The sequence below is a fragment of the Heloderma suspectum genome, chromosome 1, assembly GCF_057233095.1.
Source record: "Heloderma suspectum isolate Gila_16-S chromosome 1, 16-S_ref, whole genome shotgun sequence".
NCBI lineage: Eukaryota > Metazoa > Chordata > Lepidosauria > Squamata > Helodermatidae > Heloderma > Heloderma suspectum.
The window spans coordinates 243,233,663-243,244,465 of record NC_139458.1 but is presented as its reverse complement, the minus strand read 5'-3'; positions in this window follow the sequence as shown (position 1 = coordinate 243,244,465).

Sequence of the window (10,803 nt, the reverse complement as noted above, 5' to 3'; positions counted from 1 at the left end):
TTTCCTCCAGTGCCTCCTTCCCAGTCGTGCAGACTAGAAATGCGCACAAACCGCATTTTCTGTATTTCTGCTTCTTGCATTTCTGTGTGTCTGTCGCAGTGTGAAAGCCATCAGAACACCCCCTGCCCCCACCCCCCAGCCAGGCATGAATGAATATCTGGGTGTGACTGACCGTAGTCATAGAGATTCAGCTATCCCCAGGCAATCAGCTAAAGAGAATGAATGAGGTACTCAGTCACCTGCCCCGGCCCATTCTTTATCATGGAAATGCATTCTTAAAACAAGGGAGAGAGGTCATTTTGCTAGAAAGTGTGCCCCTCCACCTGCTTCCACAGAAGCCTCTGTCTTGCAAGGGGGCTTTTGCTCTTTCAATTTATTCTTCTTTTATTTATTTATTACAGTTATATGCTGCCTTTTCCCCTCCTTAAAGAGCCCATGGCGGCCTACATAATCCTCCTCCTCTCCATTTCATCCTCACAACAACATCCCTGTGAGGTGGGTTGGGCTGAGAGTCTGTGACTGGCCCAAAGTCACCCAGCGAGCTTCCATGGCCAAGTGGAGACTAGAACCCAGATCTCCCAGCTCCCAGTCTGACACTGTCACCACTACACCACACTGGCTCTCATCATCAGCTTCTTCTTTTTGTTTGGGGGATGGGGTGTCTCTGTCAGCAGCAAGGCAGCAGGATCTCAATACTCTATACAAATGTTCTTACTCCTCCCCCTTATTCTGGCTTCCCAACGACTCTGTAAGGTGGGCTAGGAGAAGAGATGGTGGCTGGCTTTCTCCCCCCCCCCCCGTTCTTGCTCTTCCCCCTTGTTTTGGCTTCCCAATGACCGGGTAAGGTGGGCTAGGAGAAGAGAGAGTGATGGTTAAACTGTAGCAAATTTGTTCCAACATCTGTAGCTTTTCTCTCCCCAACAGCACTAACCCATACCATGCTGCACCTTCTGAAATCACTCCTTCAACACAGCTCTGAAGGGCACAGGAGTCCTGTTGCATCCAGCCTTCCTCTCTCCAAATGCAACCCCAGCCCTTGGTAAATATGTTTGCAGGGTTTGACTTTTGGAGGCAAAATCATGATGCAAACACACTGGTCAAAACCTTGTTTTTTCTTGTCAACCACCCCCCTACCAAATTCTTAGCCATCTCCATTGGCCAGTCCCTCCCCACTACGTTCTTTAGATAAAATAAGTAGCAAGGGGGAAAGGAAATTAGGAACAGCATATTCTCAGACAACAAAAGACTCAAGTGCCCAGTGCCCAGACCATTGACAAATATCAATGCATTAGCAAAACAAAGGAGAGTTCAGGCAGGGGGCAGAATCAGTGAGCAGCGACATGCTAATGGCTTACAGAATGAAAAATGGTCGGATTCATTCACTACATGGAAAGATCATTGTTGAATGGGAAACACGGGACTCTGCCAGCCTCTTCTTTTTGCTGGGACGATGTGGGGTGTGTGTGTCTGTGTCAAGAAGGGCAGGCTAAATTAGCACATTGCAGGAACAACTCAACACTCCTCATGTTCCCTCCTCCCGAAAATCATTGCAATGGCGAACGGATGATTGAGCAATACTGAATTGAAATTTTGCACAGATGCAACTGAATGTGCACATTTCTGAGATTTAAAAGTGCTCGAATTCAAGGCTTTGTGTGCGAATGTGCCCCTTTTTGTGCATATGGGTTCCTGAGTAAAACAAACCCAGTGAAGCCGCAAACGGTTTGAAGGACAATTGGCAGCGATCGCCAATCACTTGCATGCTTCAACGAAGGGGAGGAGAGGCGAGCAGCGGGGAGTTCTCACATCCCTTACACAGCAGGCAGACACAGTGGTTTCTTTCGCTATTAAATTTCATGTGGAGGTCATGGTGTTCCTGTTCTGTGGGCTGGGGAAAATACCACTTTTTTTGTGTTTGGGGAAAACACGGGATAGGCTGGGGGAAATTGCGGGAAGTGCCTTGGATGTGAACTGCATCATGTAAAGAGCCCACAAACTTCCATGAGAGAGCCATCTCAATAGCAGGATAAAAGCTCTGTGTGATGAACCCCTGGGTCTTAAAAAGCCTGCTTCAGTTGCTGTCCTTTCTTTGGAGCTGTATTTAACACTGTATTTCTGGAATAAAATGAGCTGGTGGAAGAAGGTCTACCCACTCTGAAAAATTGTGCATTTTTCTGTAGATACGTAGCTGCTATCAACTATAATAGTGGCCCTGAAAGTAGCCATTTGAATTTCCCAGAATTCAAAAAGTACCTCAAGCAGGGCTTTGAGAGAGAAATAAATGGCAGCTGCTCTGCAGCAGGGACTAAACTACATGGTATGGAGGGGATCCCTGGCAGAATCTCCTGGGGTTTTAAAAGGGTTATTTGTGGAGTTTGGGGCTTAAATGTATCTGTGGTAGGCTGTCCATCTGCTTGACCAGGAATGGGGGGCAGGGTATTTACTTCCCATGCATTCTTCTTGATTTAAAATTTATTATTTATTTATTATAGGACATTTCATCCCAACCTTCAAACAGATTCAAAATGCTGCTACAACAGTTTGAAAACCACCAGTTTAAGACGATAATAATACCCAGTATCAGTTAGCAATCTTGCAGTTGTATTTTGAAGTAATAGCTGTTTCTGAATGACTTCAAAGGCAGCCCTACCCATAATGTATTGCAGTAGTCTAATCTGAAGGCTACCATAGCATGGATAACTGAGCCTAGGCTATATTTGTCTAGGTAGGTTCATAGATGTTTGACCAAACAATGCTGGTAAAAAGTGCTCCATGCCACAGAGGAAACGTGCACCTCCAGGGACAAAACTGGATCAAGGAGCACTTCCAGACTGAAAACCTCTTCCTTCAGAGGGGCACGGGTGGGGGGACACAATCCAGAACAGGAATACTGCCAAACCAGGCAGATGAACTACCCACCAAGAGTATCTCCATCTTCTCTGGAGTCTGGACTGATTCTCAGTTTATTAGCGCACCTCCAGTCCATTATCATGCCCAAGCAACAATTTAGTGCTGCCACTACCTCACCTGAATTAGATGGAAAAGGGAAATTTGGCTGTCATCCACATATCGATACCCCATCTCAAACCTCCAGAAGTCCTCACCCAGCATTTTATGTAGCTGTTAAAAATGATATTGATTTTCTACATCCAATTCTATTGGGCTTCAAGCCTGGTTTTGCATTGAAATTGCCTTGGTTGACCTGATGCATGACCTATGCCACAGAAAGACAGTGGGAATATCTGACACTATGAATTATTCTGGGTCTCTCAGAAAATCAGTACCATTGAAGAGCACTTGGAATTGCATGACAACCACACACTCAAGTACCTTGCCCACAAAGAATATGTTAAATACTTATGTAGCCTATCATGGAAAGAGCAGCGGTGCAAATGGCGTAGCGGCCGCCGTTTGCATCTCTGCTCTTTGCCGTGATAGGCTATGTCAGTACTTACGTAGCCTATCACGGCAGCTTGGCAGGACACAAATGGTGGCTGCAGAAGCCGGCCGAAAGACCAGCTGCCGCTGCTGCCGGAGCCCCAGGTAAGTTTCGTTCTGGGGGGATTCCGTGGGGTGGCGGGGGGTGGGAGGCCGTTCCGCCATGGATTTTGGGGGGCTGAATGCCAGTGATTTCGGCCCCACTGAAATCCGTGGCGGAATTCTCCGCCATCCCTATTTGCACCTCCTTAACCAAAGCTGCTCTCTTATTACAGTATCAAATGTGAAGCTAAGATCAATAAAGCCTACATACAATGTTTTGAGAGCAATTTACTGTATAATTGTGTATAAGAGGGTATAAAAGGAAGCACAGATCAATTGTAGATCTAGCAGCTTGAAAGCCTGCTTGCTCATATGCCAATATATTCTTAATTATTTATTTTATTTTTATTTAGTTACTTGAAGTACTTTTATGCCACTCCTCAGCCAAAAAGGCTCCCAGAGCAGCTTACATATAATCAATTAAACAAGACAGTCCCTGTCTCTAGGCTTAAAAAGAATTTCTAAAAAGAAGATCCAAGGTCGATTCCCAGAGAACTGACCCCCACCCCGTCCTGCACCGCCTTGTAGGTAGCACGGATCGGCTCCACACTCTGCGCTCCTAAGAGCAGCATGGAATGGCGAAAATGGGGTGTTCCCGGGGGGTGGGCCGGGATGGGGAAGTTGGAAATCTTGTATGACACATCCTATGTGTCATCCAGTCACCGCTTCCCACACTGAGGTCCCATGGCTAGACAGCCGAAATCGGCTGTCTAGCTGCAAAAGCAGGGTGGGGGCGCAAAGGAGGAGATCTGCTCCTCACCACTCCTCCCACCCTCCCCCATGCCTCTGGGGTCAGAGGCGACTGTTGATCTTGATAGGATTGCTCCCTCCATGTATTTTCCAATCTAATAGCTTGAGCAAGAGGCTCTATAGTAGGGATGTACAAATCTCTTACCTGGCTCCGCTCAGGGGCATCTGCGGTGGGCAGCCCTGCAGGGATGCAAATGGTGGCTGTCATAGCGGCCGCCATTTGCGTCCCTGTAGTGAGCCGTGATAGGCTATGTAAATATTTACGTAGCCTATCATGGCAGGGGGAAAAACCCCAGCGTATGCAAATGGCGGTCTGTTTATATTCTTGCTCTAATTTCTGGATTTTGTTTTTTAAGTCCAGTATGTTTTTTTTTCCTTTTGCTTCCTTAAGAAGCTTGTTTTTTGCATTATCAATCCTCTCATATAAGCTTTTGAAGCTTCCCAAATAGTTGGTTTTGTTAGTTCAGGAGTGTTATTAAACTGAAAGTATTCACATAGTTTGGTATTTAAGTCAGATACATTTTCTTGATTTTGCAAAATAGAATTGTCTAATTGCCATTTCCTACTTATTCTGCTCTTCTCCAGACAGCCATTTTACATAGGAGCATGGTATGCATATGTATATGTTTTTATTGATACAGATGATACTTATTTAATTATATAGGGGGAGGCAAAAAACATGTCAATCCTTGAGTAAAAATTGTGAGGAGGAGAGAAAGAAGTATAATCTCTCTTCTGAGGATTCAAATGTCAATAAGATTTTCTTTTCAAAGATTTTTTTATAAAACTATCAGGAAGTTTACTGCTACAGTCTCTTAAAGATGGCCTGTCTAATTGAGGGTTGACCACAACATTCAAATCCCCTCCAATAATAACTTCTTTGTCCAAATTGGCATTTATTATATCATTCAATTTTTTATAATACTCTTTTTGATTATTATTCAAAAATTTTACTTCCCCAGTGTTGTTGTTCAGTCGTTAAGTCTAGGGATGTACGAAAGTCACTTACCGTTTCGTGGATCTGCTTCGTGGGGGGGGAGGCGCTCCGTCCCTCCCCCCGGAATCCTCGACGGGAGGGGAGGTGCTCCGTCCCTCCCCCCGGAGTCCTGCCTGGCCAGCTCTGCGGGGATTCCGTGGAGCCGCCAGCCAGCTCCGCCTGCAGCCGGACATCCAGCCACTGGGCAGCAGGGACGCAAATGGCGGCGGCCATAGCCGCCGCCGTTTGTGTCCCTGTACTTAACCATGATAGGCTATGTAAATATTTCCATAGCCTATCAGGGAAAAGGAAAAAAAAACGCGTACGCAAATGGCGGTTACAGCGGCCGCCTTTTGAATTCTCTATTTTTCACCGTTCTAGCCGACGTAAATATTCACGTAGGTTAGAACGGCGAAAAATAGTGAACGCAAATGGCGGCTGCCGTAGCTGCTGCCATTTGCGTATGCTGCGCCCAGCTGTAGCCGACCAGGAGACCAGTCGCTGCTATGATCAGCGTGTTCTCTTGGCAAAACTCTATCAGCCTTTGTCCTGCTTCATTTGGTACACCAAGGCCATGCTTGGTAACATATCCCCATTATTTCTTGACTTCCAAGTTCCTACTTTAGCATTCCAATCCCCTATGATGAAGAGGACATCTTTTCTTGGTATTAGTTCTAGAAGGTGTTGTAGGTCTTCACAGAACCAATCAACCTCAGCTTCTTCAGCCTCAGTGGTTGGGGCATAGACTTGAATTACTGTGATGTTGAATGGTTTGCCTTGGATTCGTACTGAGATCATTCTATCGTTTTTGAGATTGTACCCAAATACTGCTTTTCCCACCCTTTTGTTGACTATGAGTGCTACTCCATTTCTTCTAAGAGATTCTTGCCCACAGTAGCAGATATAATGGTCACCTGAATTAAATTCACCCATGCTTTTCCATTTTAGTTCGCTGATTCCCAAGATGTCGATGTTCAGTCTTGCCATCTCATGTTTGACCACCTCCAGCTTACCTTGATTCATCGATCTTACATTCCAGGTAGGGGTGTCAGGGAATTTCTCACCGAAACTTCGGGGGGCCGAGTGCCAACGTATTCGGCCCCCCGAAGTAGTTTTGGGGAGAAATTCTCCCCCCCGCCCCCCCCCCAGGATGGGACTTACCTTTCCCGAATGTCGCTCCCAGTGGTGGGTCGCAGTGGTGGTTCGGCAGGGCTTCGACAGGGGCGGGGGCGGCAGCCGGTCTTTAGACCGGCTGCCGCTGCCGCCATTCCAAGAAAAGTAAAAAAAAACAAACACCCTTGTGATAGGCTACGTGACGATTAACATAGCCTATCACGGCTAGATCTGCAAAGTCAGCCGTGATAGGCTACGTTAATCGTCACGTAGCCTATCACGGGTGACTAAAAAAAAAAAAAAAGCGCGTACGCAAATGGCGGCCCCCATAGAGAGCCGCCATTCACGTTCCTTATTTGGTCGCTGTAGTCTACGTAAACGTAGACTACGGCGAAAATAAGGGCAACGCTATTTGCGTTGCCCTTATTTTCGCCGTAGTCTATGTAAATCTTTACGTAGACTACAGCGACCAAATAAGGAATGCGAATGGCGGCTCCCTATGGGGGCCGCCATTTGCGTACGCGCTTTTTTTTTTTTAAGTCACCCGTGATAGGCTACGTGACGATTAACGTAGCCTATCACGGCTGACTTTGCGGATCTAGCCGTGATAGGCTATGTAAATCATTACGTAGCCTATCACGGGGCTTTTTTTTTTTTTTTACTTTTCTGTTGAAGTTCGCGGCCGGGGAGATGGGGCGCTTCTCCCCGGCCTGAATTTCGGCCAGGGGCGAGGCGGGAAGCCTCCTCCCCGGCCTGAATTTCAGCCGGGCGAGGCGGGAAGACCCCCCCCCGCTCGCATGAACTTTGGGGGGAGAAGCGAAGCGCCTCCCCCCCACCGCGAAAAAAGCTGCGGGACAAGGTAAGTCCCTTTCGTACATCCCTAATTCCAGGTTCCTAAACAATATTGTTCTTTACAGCATCGGACTTTCTTTTCACCACCAGACACATCCACAGCTGAGTGTCCTTTCAGCTTTGGCCCAGCCGCTTCACTCTTTCTGGCGCTACTTGGAAATTCCCTCTGCTCTTAGTAGTATATTGGACACCTTCAGACCTGAAGGGCTCATCTCCCGGCGTCATATCTTTTAGCCTTGTGATACGTTCCATGGGGTTTTCTTGGCAAGAATACTGGAGTGGGTTGCCATTTCCTTCTCCAGTGGACCACATTTTGTCAGAACTCTCCACCATGACCTGTCCATCTTGGGTGGGCCTGCATGGCATAGCTTATGGCTTCACTGAGTTACGCAAGCCCCTTCACCACAACAAGGCAGTGATCCATGAAGGGGTATTTTTATACAGATACGTATACTACTTTTATACAGATATGTAATTCACTTTGTTAAACTCTTGCTTTATGATGATCTGATGACTAGATACAAATAAACAAATCTGAATCTGTGTTGTTCATACAAAGGACATTATCTTTTAAAACAAATTAAGAGAGCAATCATATGGTCCTGGGAAAGTGCTCCAAGGACCATAGGATTCTTCGGAGTCCTTCCTCCGAGGCCATAGACACTGCTATGACCTCGGAAGGGGGACCCAGAATCTGTTCCCCCTTCCCCCTCTCCGCCCCTTCACAGCTGCTGTGGAAAGAACCAGCCAGCCGCTGAGATGTACTCATTTACAAAGCAGGAAGTGTTCCTGCTATATAAACACCACTTCAGTGTGGTTCAGCTGCAACACCTGCAGCCCATCAGAAGTCATAGAAAAAGAACACACTGATAAAGGTAATGTAAAAAGGCAACGTATTTTCACAAAAATGCTGCTTTACAAACCAATAATTCACATTCCAAGTCAATGTCTGCTAATGGCTTACAAAATCATTCACTTATCTCTGAATACAATAAATAAAATTTTACACATATGAAACCATTTTTGAATATATTCTCAAAGGGAAAGTTCATTAGCTACTGGCAATGAAGTTTTATCTCATTTATACTACTACATTTCAGAGGTTAGGCAGGTGGTTCCTGAAGAAAAAGCCATTTGTTTGGAAACCTCTAAAAAGCCATTTGTTTGGAAACCTCTCCCTCAGCATGTTCACCTAGCTCCTTCTTTACTAGCTTTTCAGTACCAGTTGAGTCCATTTATTTCAGGTTTTTAGTGGCACCACTTTAGGCTTTAGACTTAATGGTCTTTTCTTTTGATTGCTAAGCTATTTTATGGGTTTTTAGTTGCTGGCTTCCACATTTTTTATATAAACAACGGCTTTTTTGTTACTGTTGTTACTGATTTACAGTTTTTATGTATTATGTGATTTTGGTTAGCTACCTTAAGGCGTATGCAGAAGTAAGAAATATATATTTCTAAAATAAATACTAGCCCACAAAATTTGTTTTCCTGGAAAGGTTATTAATAACCTGACAAAGGCTGCAATGGGAGTGTGTGTATATAATCATCTTTCCTCATTAAATCTCTCCCCTCCCAATTGAATGAAAAGCTGTTGTATTTGGTTCAGTTTTGCATGCATGACAAAATGGAAAGGGAAAATGAAAAGAGAAATTTATTAGACCATTCCTAGTTGCACCCTGATAGGTCTTAAGGGGTTTACTTTTTAAGTACTTGTGTTAAAATTGGACTGCCAAAGTAAAGCAAAGGGGGTGAATTTATTTCAGTTTTATTTATTTATTGCATTTATATCCCACCTTTTTCCTCTTGCAAGGAACCCAAGGTGGCTTACATTATCCTCCTCCTCTCCATTTTATCCTCACAACAACCCTGTGAGGTAGGTTGGGCTGAGAGTCTGTGACTGGCCCAAAGTCACTCAGTGAGCTTCCATGGCTGAGTGGGGACTAGAACCCAGACCTCCCGGCTCCCAGTCCAACACTCTAGCCACTACACCACACTGGCTCACCCTGTATGAATAAAGAGGGATACGAAAGTGATGTCAGTACATGGAAGACCTGTCAAAATAAAATTAGAAAATAACTACTACAAAACGTAGTTTTGCAGACAGCAATAGGAAGACTAGGGGCTTTTCTACATGAGGCTTTTAACCCATAACTTTACTGAGGCTTCTGCTTCTGGATTCTTTGTGGGATTAAGATCGGCTCCTTTACACATGTTTTTTTCTGGGTGTGCGTGCATGTCTTTCTCTGCTTTTCTATATGTTTTATTACACAACCAATAGGTGGCACTGTGGTATAGTGGAATTGCACAAATACATGAGATTCTCATTCTGCCATTTCCAAATAATACTGCACTTTCCTTGATCTGAGAGCCTTTCTACATGAAGCCTTTATTGTGCGCTCATGATTGCTCACTCATGATAGTTTGTGGGTCCTTTATTGTCATTCTCCAGGGCCTCTCCTGCTCTTTGCAATCATTATCACAGGCTTTTTTTTTTCCTAACAAGGAAAGTCTGCTATTATTTAGAAAACATAAAGCCTCATGTGACTGTATAATTCTACTATATCACAGTGCCATCTAGAGGCTGTGTAAAGAAACATAGAGAAAAGCGGAGAATGAAACTCCCTGGAAAAAAGCATGTATAAAGGAACTGATCTTAATCCTGCAAAGAATCTGGAAGCAGAAGCCCCAGTAAATGTACGGGATAAAAACCCCATGTAGAAATGCCCTTTAAAACGCTGGGGAAATGGTTGCAAAGAGCAGGAGAAGCCCTGGAGGATGAGGACAACAAGTAAAGGACCTGCAAACTACCATGAATGAAGAAGCATGAGAGCACAATAAAATCCTCATGTAGAAAGGCTCTAGATATATTATTATTCCAGCTGAAGAGCATGCTGTTACTTGCCCCTCTCCCTGAAGAGGCACAGTTTTGGTGCTGCCTACAAAGTCCAGAGGGAGGCATCATCCCAAGGTTAAGAAATGCCCTCTAGGTGTCTCTGAGAACAGAAATTCAAAGAAAGAAAATTTCCATTTTATTTTTTTTATTTCATTTCTATACCACCCAATAGCCAAATATGCCAGAATACAATGACAATTCACTAATGAGTCTCCCTCCCTTATACAACCTGTTTGTTCACACTTAAAACATCTTGGATACAATACAGACATAGTTCAGTGCTTTTAAATCCCACTGATTTTGGCTAGAGAGATTTATCCATTCAGGTATGAAATAAATCATATCCCTTATGAATATACAGTGGAGGTGAGGAATAGATTTAATTTATTGGGCGAGTTTCTTGGGCAAGTGGAGGCCAGGAGACTGGGCATGAGGGATTTCACCAGCCTCCCCGACTAAGTCGGGCGCTTGCAACATCCCTACCCTTTGCCTCCCTTCCCTTTCAAGAAGCAGATGACCTGAGCAAGAAGCGTGTGCGCATCCTGACTCTCCTGGAGCATTTCAAAAGGCAGCCCTGGTCCCTTAGGATGAGCTCCGTGACCTGTTTCTCCAGACCATGCGATGCTCACTTCCATATATGAGAATAAGTACAGAAACGCACCTCCTTCTTCTCTGTGCC